We start from the raw sequence: 13,405 nt of genomic DNA on the forward strand, positions 1-13,405 counted from the left end.
AATGCACGGTAAGAGAACACTTCCAGCTTCACAACAAGAATAAAAAAGCACCGAAAGAAAAAGAGTGTGAACAATTAATTTCAAAACATTCCGATCTACTGCACAATAAAAACTGGCAAAAGATTAAAGTCTTTATCCAGAACACGTACTCAAAAATAAGTGAATCATGATTTTAAAAACCACATATATTCAGTAGTAGGTGGTAATTTTGAAGACTGCCTGACGATGTGAACCAAACGGCAAAAATAACTAAAATATTACTACTGATGGAGAAGGAGCAGGCGGCAAAATTCAAAGAAAAGTCATGGGACGAAATAGAAGTAGATATGGAAGAGGAATTAGTATTTACTTCCAAAACACCTCTGAAGAACTGGACAAAACCGAGGCATGTAGAGACCTTCAAAGGTCACCTGAACATAGTTATACCTGAACCTAGCACCAGTGCATGCGGCCGCGATAAACAGAAAAGCTCTAAACGAATTGGGAGGTTTCGCTGGACGGAACAGCCAAAATGCACGGTAAGAGAACACTTCCAGCTTCACAACAAGAATAAAAAAGCACCGAAAGAAAAAGAGTGTGAACACTTAATTTCAAAACATTCCGATCTACTGCACAATAAAAACTGGCAAAAGATTAAAGTCTTTATCCAGAACACGCACTCAAAAATAAGTGAATCATAATTTTAAAAACCACATATATTCAGTAGTAGGTGGTAATTTTGAAGACTGCCTGACGATGTGTACCAAACGGCAAAAATAACTAAAATATTACTACTGATGGAGAAGAAGCAGGCGACAAAATTCAAAGAAAAGTCATTGGACGAAATAGAAGTAGATATGGAAGAGGAATTAGCATTTACTTCCAAAACACCTCCGAAGAACTGGACAAAACCGAGGCATGTAGAGACTTTCAAAGGTCACCTGAACATAGTTATACCTGAACCTAGCACCAGTGCATGCGGCCGCGATAAACAGAAAAGCTATAAACGAATTGGGAGGTTTCGCTTGACGGAACAGCAAAAATGCACGGTAAGAGAACACTTCCAGCTTCACAACAAGAATAAAAAAGCACCGAAAGAAAAAGAGTGTGAACAATTAATTTCAAAACATTCCGATCTACTGCACAATAAAAACTGGCAAAAGATTAAAGTCTTTATCCAGAACACGTACTCAAAAATAAGTGAATCATCATTTTAAAAACCACATATATTCAGTAGTAGGTGGTAATTTTGAGGACTGCCTGACGATGTGTACCAAACGACAAAAATAACTAAAATATTACTACTGATGAGAAGAAGCAGGCGGCAAAATTCAAAGAAAAGTCATTGGACGAAATAGAAGTAGATATGGAAGAGGAATTAGTATTTACTTCCAAAACACCTCTGAAGAACTGGACAAAACCGAGGCATGTAGAGACCTTCAAAGGTCACCTGAACATAGTTATACCTGAACCTAGCACCAGTGCATGCGGCCGCGATAAACAGAAAAGCTATAAACGAATTGGGAGGTTTCGCTGGACGGAACAGCAAAAATGCACGGTAAGAGAACACTTCCAGCGTCACAACAAGAATAAAAACGCACCGAAAGAAAAAGAGTGTGAACAATTAATTTCAAAACATTCCGATCTACTGCACAATAAAAACTGGCAAAAGATTAAAGTCTTTATCCAGAACACGTACTCAAAAATAAGTGAATCATCATTTTAAAAACCACATATATTCAGTAGTAGGTGGTAATTTTGAAGACTGCCTGACGATGTGTACCAAACGGCAAAAATAACTAAAATATTACTACTGATGGAGAAGAAGCAGGAGGCAAAATTCAAAGAAAAGTCATTGGACGAAATAGAAGTAGATATGGAAGAGGAATTAGTATTTACTTCCAAAACACCTCTGAAGAACTCGACAAAACCGAGGCATGTAGAGACCTTCAAAGGTCACCTGAACATAGTTATACCTGAACCTAGCACCAGTGCATGCGGCCGCGATAAACAGAAAAGCTATAAACGAATTGGGAGGTTTCGCTGGACGGAACAGCAAAAATGCACGATAAGAGAACACTTCCAGCTTCACAACAAGAATAAAAAAGCACCGAAAGAAAAAGAGTGTGAACAATTAATTTCAAAACATTCCGATCTACTGCACAATAAAAACTGGCAAAAGATTAAAGTCTTTATCCAGAACACGTACTCAAAAATAAGTGAATCATCGTTTTAAAAACCACATATATTTAGTAGGAGGTGGTAATTTTGAATACTGCCTGACGATGTGTACCAAACGGCAAAAATAACTAAAATATTACTACTGATGGAGAAGGAGCAGGCGGCAAAATTCAAAGAAAAGTCATTGGACGAAATAGAAGTAGATATGGAAGAGGAATTAGTATTTACTTCCAAAACACCTCTGAAGAACTGGACAAAACCGAGGCATGTAGAGACCTTCAAAGGTCACCTGAACATAGTTATACTTGAACCTAGCACCAGTGCATGCGGCCGCGATAAACAGAAAAGCTATAAACGAATTGGGAGGTTTCGCTGGACGGAACAGCAAAAATGCACGATAAGAGAACACTTCCAGCTTCACAACAAGAATAAAAAAGCACCGAAAGAAAAAGAGTGTGAACAATTAATTTCAAAACATTCCGATCTACTGCACAATAAAAACTGGCAAAAGATTAAAGTCTTTATCCAGAACACGTACTCAAAAATAAGTGAATCATCGTTTTAAAAACCACATATATTTAGTAGGAGGTGGTAATTTTGAATACTGCCTGACGATGTGTACCAAACGGCAAAAATAACTAAAATATTACTACTGATGGAGAAGGAGCAGGCGGGAAAATTCAAAGAAAAGTCATTGGACGAAATAGAAGTAGATATGGAAGAGGAATTAGTATTTACTTCCGAAAACACCTCTGAAGAACTGGACGAAACAGAGGCATTGAGAGACCTTCAAAGGTCACCTGAACCTAGTAGTTATACCTGAACCTAGCACCAGTGCATGCGGCCGCGATAAACAGAAAAGCTATAAACGAATTGGGAGGTTTCCCTGGACGGAACAGCAAAAATGCACGGTAAGAGAACACTTCCAGCTTCACAACAAGAATAAAAAAGCACCGAAAGAAAAAGAGTGTGAACAATTAATTTCAAAACATTCCGATCTACTGCACAATAAAAACTGGCAAAAGATTAAAGTCTTTATCCAGAACACGTACTCAAAAATAAGTGAATCATCATTTTAAAAACCAGATATATTCAGTAGTAGGTCGTAATTTTGAAGACTGCCTGACGATGTGTACCAAACGGCAAAAATAACTAAAATATTACTACTGATGGAGAAGAAGCAGGCGACAAAATTCAAAGAAAAGTCATTGGACGAAATAGAAGTAGATATGGAAGAGGAATTAGCATTTACTTCCAAAACACCTCCGAAGAACTGGACAAAACCGAGGCATGTAGAGACTTTCAAAGGTCACCTGAACATAGTTATACCTGAACCTAGCACCAGTGCATGCGGCCGCGATAAACAGAAAAGCTATAAACGAATTGGGAGGTTTCGCTTGACGGAACAGCAAAAATGCACGGTAAGAGAACACTTCCAGCTTCACAACAAGAATAAAAAAGCACCGAAAGAAAAAGAGTGTGAACAATTAATTTCAAAACATTCCGATCTACTGCACAATAAAAACTGGCAAAAGATTAAAGTCTTTATCCAGAACACGTACTCAAAAATAAGTGAATCATCATTTTAAAAACCACATATATTCAGTAGTAGGTGGTAATTTTGAGGACTGCCTGACGATGTGTACCAAACGACAAAAATAACTAAAATATTACTACTGATGAGAAGAAGCAGGCGGCAAAATTCAAAGAAAAGTCATTGGACGAAATAGAAGTAGATATGGAAGAGGAATTAGTATTTACTTCCAAAACACCTCTGAAGAACTGGACAAAACCGAGGCATGTAGAGACCTTCAAAGGTCACCTGAACATAGTTATACCTGAACCTAGCACCAGTGCATGCGGCCGCGATAAACAGAAAAGCTATAAACGAATTGGGAGGTTTCGCTGGACGGAACAGCAAAAATGCACGGTAAGAGAACACTTCCAGCGTCACAACAAGAATAAAAACGCACCGAAAGAAAAAGAGTGTGAACAATTAATTTCAAAACATTCCGATCTACTGCACAATAAAAACTGGCAAAAGATTAAAGTCTTTATCCAGAACACGTACTCAAAAATAAGTGAATCATCATTTTAAAAACCACATATATTCAGTAGTAGGTGGTAATTTTGAAGACTGCCTGACGATGTGTACCAAACGGCAAAAATAACTAAAATATTACTACTGATGGAGAAGAAGCAGGAGGCAAAATTCAAAGAAAAGTCATTGGACGAAATAGAAGTAGATATGGAAGAGGAATTAGTATTTACTTCCAAAACACCTCTGAAGAACTCGACAAAACCGAGGCATGTAGAGATCTTCAAAGGTCACCTGAACATAGTTATACCTGAACCTAGCACCAGTGCATGCGGCCGCGATAAACAGAAAAGCTATAAACGAATTGGGAGGTTTCGCTGGACGGAACAGCAAAAATGCACGATAAGAGAACACTTCCAGCTTCACAACAAGAATAAAAAAGCACCGAAAGAAAAAGAGTGTGAACAATTAATTTCAAAACATTCCGATCTACTGCACAATAAAAACTGGCAAAAGATTAAAGTCTTTATCCAGAACACGTACTCAAAAATAAGTGAATCATCGTTTTAAAAACCACATATATTTAGTAGGAGGTGGTAATTTTGAATACTGCCTGACGATGTGTACCAAACGGCAAAAATAACTAAAATATTACTACTGATGGAGAAGGAGCAGGCGGCAAAATTCAAAGAAAAGTCATTGGACGAAATAGAAGTAGATATGGAAGAGGAATTAGTATTTACTTCCAAAACACCTCTGAAGAACTGGACAAAACCGAGGCATGTAGAGACCTTCAAAGGTCACCTGAACATAGTTATACCTGAACCTAGCACCAGTGCATGCGGCCGCGATAAACAGAAAAGCTATAAACGAATTGGGAGGTTTCGCTGGACGGAACAGCAAAAATGCACGGTAAGAGAACACTTCCAGCTTCACAACAAGAATAAAAAAGCACCGAAAGAAAAAGAGTGTGAACAATTAATTTCAAAACATTCCGATCTACTGCACAATAAAAACTGGCAAAAGATTAAAGTCTTTATCCAGAACACGTACTCAAAAATAAGTGAATCATCATTTTAAAAACCACATATATTCAGTAGTAGGTCGTAATTTTGAAGACTGCCTGACGATGTGTACCAAACGGCAAAAATAACTAAAATATTACTACTGATGGAGAAGGAGCAGGCGGCAAAATTCAAAGAAAAGTCATTGGACGAAATAAAAGTAGATATTGAAGAGGAATTAGTATTTACTTCCAAAACACCTCTGAAGAACTGGACAAAACCGAGGCATGTAGAGACCTTCAAAGGTCACCTGAACATAGTTATACTTGAACCTAGCACCAGTGCATGCGGCCGCGATAAACAGAAAAGCTATAAACGAATTGGGAGGTTTCGCTGGACGGAACAGCAAAAATGCACGATAAGAGAACACTTCCAGCTTCACAACAAGAATAAAAAAGCACCGAAAGAAAAAGAGTGTGAACAATTAATTTCAAAACATTCCGATCTACTGCACAATAAAAACTGGCAAAAGATTAAAGTCTTTATCCAGAACACGTACTCAAAAATAAGTGAATCATCGTTTTAAAAACCACATATATTTAGTAGGAGGTGGTAATTTTGAATACTGCCTGACGATGTGTACCAAACGGCAAAAATAACTAAAATATTACTACTGATGGAGAAGGAGCAGGCGGGAAAATTCAAAGAAAAGTCATTGGACGAAATAGAAGTAGATATGGAAGAGGAATTAGTATTTACTTCCGAAAACACCTCTGAAGAACTGGACGAAACAGAGGCATTGAGAGACCTTCAAAGGTCACCTGAACCTAGTAGTTATACCTGAACCTAGCACCAGTGCATGCGGCCGCGATAAACAGAAAAGCTATAAACGAATTGGGAGGTTTCCCTGGACGGAACAGCAAAAATGCACGGTAAGAGAACACTTCCAGCTTCACAACAAGAATAAAAAAGCACCGAAAGAAAAAGAGTGTGAACAATTAATTTCAAAACATTCCGATCTACTGCACAATAAAAACTGGCAAAAGATTAAAGTCTTTATCCAGAACACGTACTCAAAAATAAGTGAATCATCATTTTAAAAACCAGATATATTCAGTAGTAGGTCGTAATTTTGAAGACTGCCTGACGATGTGTACCAAACGGCAAAAATAACTAAAATATTACTACTGATGGAGAAGGAGCAGGCGGCAAAATTCAAAGAAAAGTCATTGGACGAAATAGAAGTAGATATGGAAGAGGAATTAGTATTTACTTCCAAAACACCTCTGAAGAACTGAACAAAACCGAGGCATGTAGAGACCTTCAAAGGTCACCTGAACATAGCTATACCTGAACCTAGCACCAGTGCATGCGGCCACGATAAACAGAAAAGCTATAAACGAATTGGGAGGTTTCGCTGGACGGAACAGCAAAAATGCACGGTAAGAGAACACTTCCAGCGTCACAACAAGAATAAAAACGCACCGAAAGAAAAAGAGTGTGAACAATTAATTTCAAAACATTCCGATCTACTGCACAATAAAAACTGGCAAAAGATTAAAGTCTTTATCCAGAACACGTACTCAAAAATAAGTGAATCATCATTTTAAAAACCACATATATTCAGTAGTAGGTGGTAATTTTGAAGACTGCCTGACGATGTGTACCAAACGGCAAAAATAACTAAAATATTACTACTGATGGAGAAGAAGCAGGAGGCAAAATTCAAAGAAAAGTCATTGGACGAAATAGAAGTAGATATGGAAGAGGAATTAGTATTTACTTCCAAAACACCTCTGAAGAACTCGACAAAACCGAGGCATGTAGAGATCTTCAAAGGTCACCTGAACATAGTTATACCTGAACCTAGCACCAGTGCATGCGGCCGCGATAAACAGAAAAGCTATAAACGAATTGGGAGGTTTCGCTGGACGGAACAGCAAAAATGCACGATAAGAGAACACTTCCAGCTTCACAACAAGAATAAAAAAGCACCGAAAGAAAAAGAGTGTGAACAATTAATTTCAAAACATTCCGATCTACTGCACAATAAAAACTGGCAAAAGATTAAAGTCTTTATCCAGAACACGTACTCAAAAATAAGTGAATCATCGTTTTAAAAACCACATATATTTAGTAGGAGGTGGTAATTTTGAATACTGCCTGACGATGTGTACCAAACGGCAAAAATAACTAAAATATTACTACTGATGGAGAAGGAGCAGGCGGCAAAATTCAAAGAAAAGTCATTGGACGAAATAGAAGTAGATATGGAAGAGGAATTAGTATTTACTTCCAAAACACCTCTGAAGAACTGGACAAAACCGAGGCATGTAGAGACCTTCAAAGGTCACCTGAACATAGTTATACCTGAACCTAGCACCAGTGCATGCGGCCGCGATAAACAGAAAAGCTATAAACGAATTGGGAGGTTTCGCTGGACGGAACAGCAAAAATGCACGGTAAGAGAACACTTCCAGCTTCACAACAAGAATAAAAAAGCACCGAAAGAAAAAGAGTGTGAACAATTAATTTCAAAACATTCCGATCTACTGCACAATAAAAACTGGCAAAAGATTAAAGTCTTTATCCAGAACACGTACTCAAAAATAAGTGAATCATCATTTTAAAAACCACATATATTCAGTAGTAGGTCGTAATTTTGAAGACTGCCTGACGATGTGTACCAAACGGCAAAAATAACTAAAATATTACTACTGATGGAGAAGGAGCAGGCGGCAAAATTCAAAGAAAAGTCATTGGACGAAATAAAAGTAGATATTGAAGAGGAATTAGTATTTACTTCCAAAACACCTCTGAAGAACTGGACAAAACCGAGGCATGTAGAGACCTTCAAAGGTCACCTGAACATAGTTATACTTGAACCTAGCACCAGTGCATGCGGCCGCGATAAACAGAAAAGCTATAAACGAATTGGGAGGTTTCGCTGGACGGAACAGCAAAAATGCACGATAAGAGAACACTTCCAGCTTCACAACAAGAATAAAAAAGCACCGAAAGAAAAAGAGTGTGAACAATTAATTTCAAAACATTCCGATCTACTGCACAATAAAAACTGGCAAAAGATTAAAGTCTTTATCCAGAACACGTACTCAAAAATAAGTGAATCATCGTTTTAAAAACCACATATATTTAGTAGGAGGTGGTAATTTTGAATACTGCCTGACGATGTGTACCAAACGGCAAAAATAACTAAAATATTACTACTGATGGAGAAGGAGCAGGCGGGAAAATTCAAAGAAAAGTCATTGGACGAAATAGAAGTAGATATGGAAGAGGAATTAGTATTTACTTCCGAAAACACCTCTGAAGAACTGGACGAAACAGAGGCATTGAGAGACCTTCAAAGGTCACCTGAACCTAGTAGTTATACCTGAACCTAGCACCAGTGCATGCGGCCGCGATAAACAGAAAAGCTATAAACGAATTGGGAGGTTTCCCTGGACGGAACAGCAAAAATGCACGGTAAGAGAACACTTCCAGCTTCACAACAAGAATAAAAAAGCACCGAAAGAAAAAGAGTGTGAACAATTAATTTCAAAACATTCCGATCTACTGCACAATAAAAACTGGCAAAAGATTAAAGTCTTTATCCAGAACACGTACTCAAAAATAAGTGAATCATCATTTTAAAAACCAGATATATTCAGTAGTAGGTCGTAATTTTGAAGACTGCCTGACGATGTGTACCAAACGGCAAAAATAACTAAAATATTACTACTGATGGAGAAGGAGCAGGCGGCAAAATTCAAAGAAAAGTCATTGGACGAAATAGAAGTAGATATGGAAGAGGAATTAGTATTTACTTCCAAAACACCTCTGAAGAACTGAACAAAACCGAGGCATGTAGAGACCTTCAAAGGTCACCTGAACATAGCTATACCTGAACCTAGCACCAGTGCATGCGGCCACGATAAACAGAAAAGCTATAAACGAATTGGGAGGGTTCGCTGAATGGAACAGCAAAAATGCACGGTAAGAGAACACTTCCAGCTTCACAACAAGAGTAAAAAAGCACCGAAAGAAAAAGAGTGTGAACAATTAATTTCAAAACATTCCGATCCACTGCACAATAAAAACTGGCAAAAGATTAAAGTCTTTATCCAGAACACGTACTCAAAAATAAGTGAAACATCATTTTAAAAACCACATATATTCAGTAGTAGGTCGTAATTTTGAAGACTGCCTGACAATGTGTACCAAACGGCAAAAATAACTAAAATATTACTACTGATGGAGAAGGAGCAGGCGGCAAAATTCAAAGAAAAGTCATGGGACGAAATAGAAGTAGATATGGAAGAGGAATTAGTATTTACTTCCAAAACACCTCTGAAGAACTGGACAGAACCGAGGCATGTAGAGACCTTCAAAGGTCACCTGAACATAGTTATAACTGAACCTAGCACCAGTGCATGCGGCCGCGATAAACACAAAAGCTATAAACGAATTGGGAGGTTTCGCTGGACGGAACAGCCAAAATGCACGGTAAGAGAACACTTCCAGCTTCACAACAAGAATAAAAAAGCACCGAAAGAAAAAGAGTGTGAACAATTAATTTCAAAACATTCCGATCTACTGCACAATAAAAACTGGCAAAAGATTAAAGTCTTTATCCAGAACACGTACTCAAAAATAAGTGAATCATCATTTTAAAAACCACATATATTCAGTAGTAGGTGGTAATTTTGAGGACTGCCTGACGATGTGTACCAAACGACAAAAATAACTAAAATATTACTACTGATGAGAAGAAGCAGGCGGCAAAATTCAAAGAAAAGTCATTGGACGAAATAGAAGTAGATATGGAAGAGGAATTAGTATTTACTTCCAAAACACCTCTGAAGAACTGGACAAAACCGAGGCATGTAGAGACCTTCAAAGGTCACCTGAACATAGTTATACCTGAACCTAGCACCAGTGCATGCGGCCGCGATAAACAGAAAAGCTATAAACGAATTGGGAGGTTTCGCTGGACGGAACAGCAAAAATGCACGGTAAGAGAACACTTCCAGCGTCACAACAAGAATAAAAACGCACCGAAAGAAAAAGAGTGTGAACAATTAATTTCAAAACATTCCGATCTACTGCACAATAAAAACTGGCAAAAGATTAAAGTCTTTATCCAGAACACGTACTCAAAAATAAGTGAATCATCATTTTAAAAACCACATATATTCAGTAGTAGGTGGTAATTTTGAAGACTGCCTGACGATGTGTACCAAACGGCAAAAATAACTAAAATATTACTACTGATGGAGAAGAAGCAGGAGGCAAAATTCAAAGAAAAGTCATTGGACGAAATAGAAGTAGATATGGAAGAGGAATTAGTATTTACTTCCAAAACACCTCTGAAGAACTCGACAAAACCGAGGCATGTAGAGACCTTCAAAGGTCACCTGAACATAGTTATACCTGAACCTAGCACCAGTGCATGCGGCCGCGATAAACAGAAAAGCTATAAACGAATTGGGAGGTTTCGCTGGACGGAACAGCAAAAATGCACGATAAGAGAACACTTCCAGCTTCACAACAAGAATAAAAAAGCACCGAAAGAAAAAGAGTGTGAACAATTAATTTCAAAACATTCCGATCTACTGCACAATAAAAACTGGCAAAAGATTAAAGTCTTTATCCAGAACACGTACTCAAAAATAAGTGAATCATCGTTTTAAAAACCACATATATTTAGTAGGAGGTGGTAATTTTGAATACTGCCTGACGATGTGTACCAAACGGCAAAAATAACTAAAATATTACTACTGATGGAGAAGGAGCAGGCGGCAAAATTCAAAGAAAAGTCATTGGACGAAATAGAAGTAGATATGGAAGAGGAATTAGTATTTACTTCCAAAACACCTCTGAAGAACTGGACAAAACCGAGGCATGTAGAGACCTTCAAAGGTCACCTGAACATAGTTATACCTGAACCTAGCACCAGTGCATGCGGCCGCGATAAACAGAAAAGCTATAAACGAATTGGGAGGTTTCGCTGGACGGAACAGCAAAAATGCACGGTAAGAGAACACTTCCAGCTTCACAACAAGAATAAAAAAGCACCGAAAGAAAAAGAGTGTGAACAATTAATTTCAAAACATTCCGATCTACTGCACAATAAAAACTGGCAAAAGATTAAAGTCTTTATCCAGAACACGTACTCAAAAATAAGTGAATCATCATTTTAAAAACCACATATATTCAGTAGTAGGTCGTAATTTTGAAGACTGCCTGACGATGTGTACCAAACGGCAAAAATAACTAAAATATTACTACTGATGGAGAAGGAGCAGGCGGCAAAATTCAAAGAAAAGTCATTGGACGAAATAAAAGTAGATATTGAAGAGGAATTAGTATTTACTTCCAAAACACCTCTGAAGAACTGGACAAAACCGAGGCATGTAGAGACCTTCAAAGGTCACCTGAACATAGTTATACTTGAACCTAGCACCAGTGCATGCGGCCGCGATAAACAGAAAAGCTATAAACGAATTGGGAGGTTTCGCTGGACGGAACAGCAAAAATGCACGATAAGAGAACACTTCCAGCTTCACAACAAGAATAAAAAAGCACCGAAAGAAAAAGAGTGTGAACAATTAATTTCAAAACATTCCGATCTACTGCACAATAAAAACTGGCAAAAGATTAAAGTCTTTATCCAGAACACGTACTCAAAAATAAGTGAATCATCATTTTAAAAACCAGATATATTCAGTAGTAGGTCGTAATTTTGAAGACTGCCTGACGATGTGTACCAAACGGCAAAAATAACTAAAATATTACTACTGATGGAGAAGGAGCAGGCGGCAAAATTCAAAGAAAAGTCATTGGACGAAATAGAAGTAGATATGGAAGAGGAATTAGTATTTACTTCCAAAACACCTCTGAAGAACTGAACAAAACCGAGGCATGTAGAGACCTTCAAAGGTCACCTGAACATAGTTATACCTGAACCTAGCACCAGTGCATGCGGCCACGATAAACAGAAAAGCTATAAACGAATTGGGAGGGTTCGCTGAATGGAACAGCAAAAATGCACGGTAAGAGAACACTTCCAGCTTCACAACAAGAGTAAAAAAGCACCGAAAGAAAAAGAGTGTGAACAATTAATTTCAAAACATTCCGATCCACTGCACAATAAAAACTGGCAAAAGATTAAAGTCTTTATCCAGAACACGTACTCAAAAATAAGTGAAACATCATTTTAAAAACCACATATATTCAGTAGTAGGTCGTAATTTTGAAGACTGCCTGACAATGTGTACCAAACGGCAAAAATAACTAAAATATTACTACTGATGGAGAAGGAGCAGGCGGCAAAATTCAAAGAAAAGTCATGGGACGAAATAGAAGTAGATATGGAAGAGGAATTAGTATTTACTTCCAAAACACCTCTGAAGAACTGGACAGAACCGAGGCATGTAGAGACCTTCAAAGGTCACCTGAACATAGTTATAACTGAACCTAGCACCAGTGCATGCGGCCGCGATAAACACAAAAGCTATAAACGAATTGGGAGGTTTCGCTGGACGGAACAGCCAAAATGCACGGTAAGAGAACACTTCCAGCTTCACAACAAGAATAAAAAAGCACCGAAAGAAAAAGAGTGTGAACAATTAATTTCAAAACATTCCGATCTACTGCACAATAAAAACTGGCAAAAGATTAAAGTCTTTATCCAGAACACGTACTCAAAAATAAGTGAATCATCATTTTAAAAACCACATATATTCAGTATTAGGTGGTAATTTTGAAGCCTGCCTGACGATGTGTACCAAACGGCAAAAATAACTAAAATATTACTACTGATGGAGAAGAAGCAGGCGGCAAAATTCAAAGAAAAGTCATTCGACGAAATAGAAGTAGATATGGAAGAGGAATTAGTATTTACTTCCAAAACACCTCTGAAGAACTGGACAAAACCGAGGCATGTAGAGACCTTCAAAGGTCACCTGAACATAGTTATACCTGAACCTAGCACCAGTGCATGCGGCCGCGATAAACAGAAAAGCTATAAACGAATTGGGAGGTTTCGCTGGACGGAACAGCAAAAATGCACGGTAAGAGAACACTTCCAGCGTCACAACAAGAATAAAAAAGCACCGAAAGAAAAAGAGTGTGAACAATTAATTTCAAAACATTCCGATCTACTGCACAATAAAAACTGGCAAAAGATTAAAGTCTTTAT

Source organism: Diabrotica virgifera, chromosome 9 (assembly GCF_917563875.1).
Source record: "Diabrotica virgifera virgifera chromosome 9, PGI_DIABVI_V3a".
Taxonomy (NCBI): domain Eukaryota; kingdom Metazoa; phylum Arthropoda; class Insecta; order Coleoptera; family Chrysomelidae; genus Diabrotica; species Diabrotica virgifera.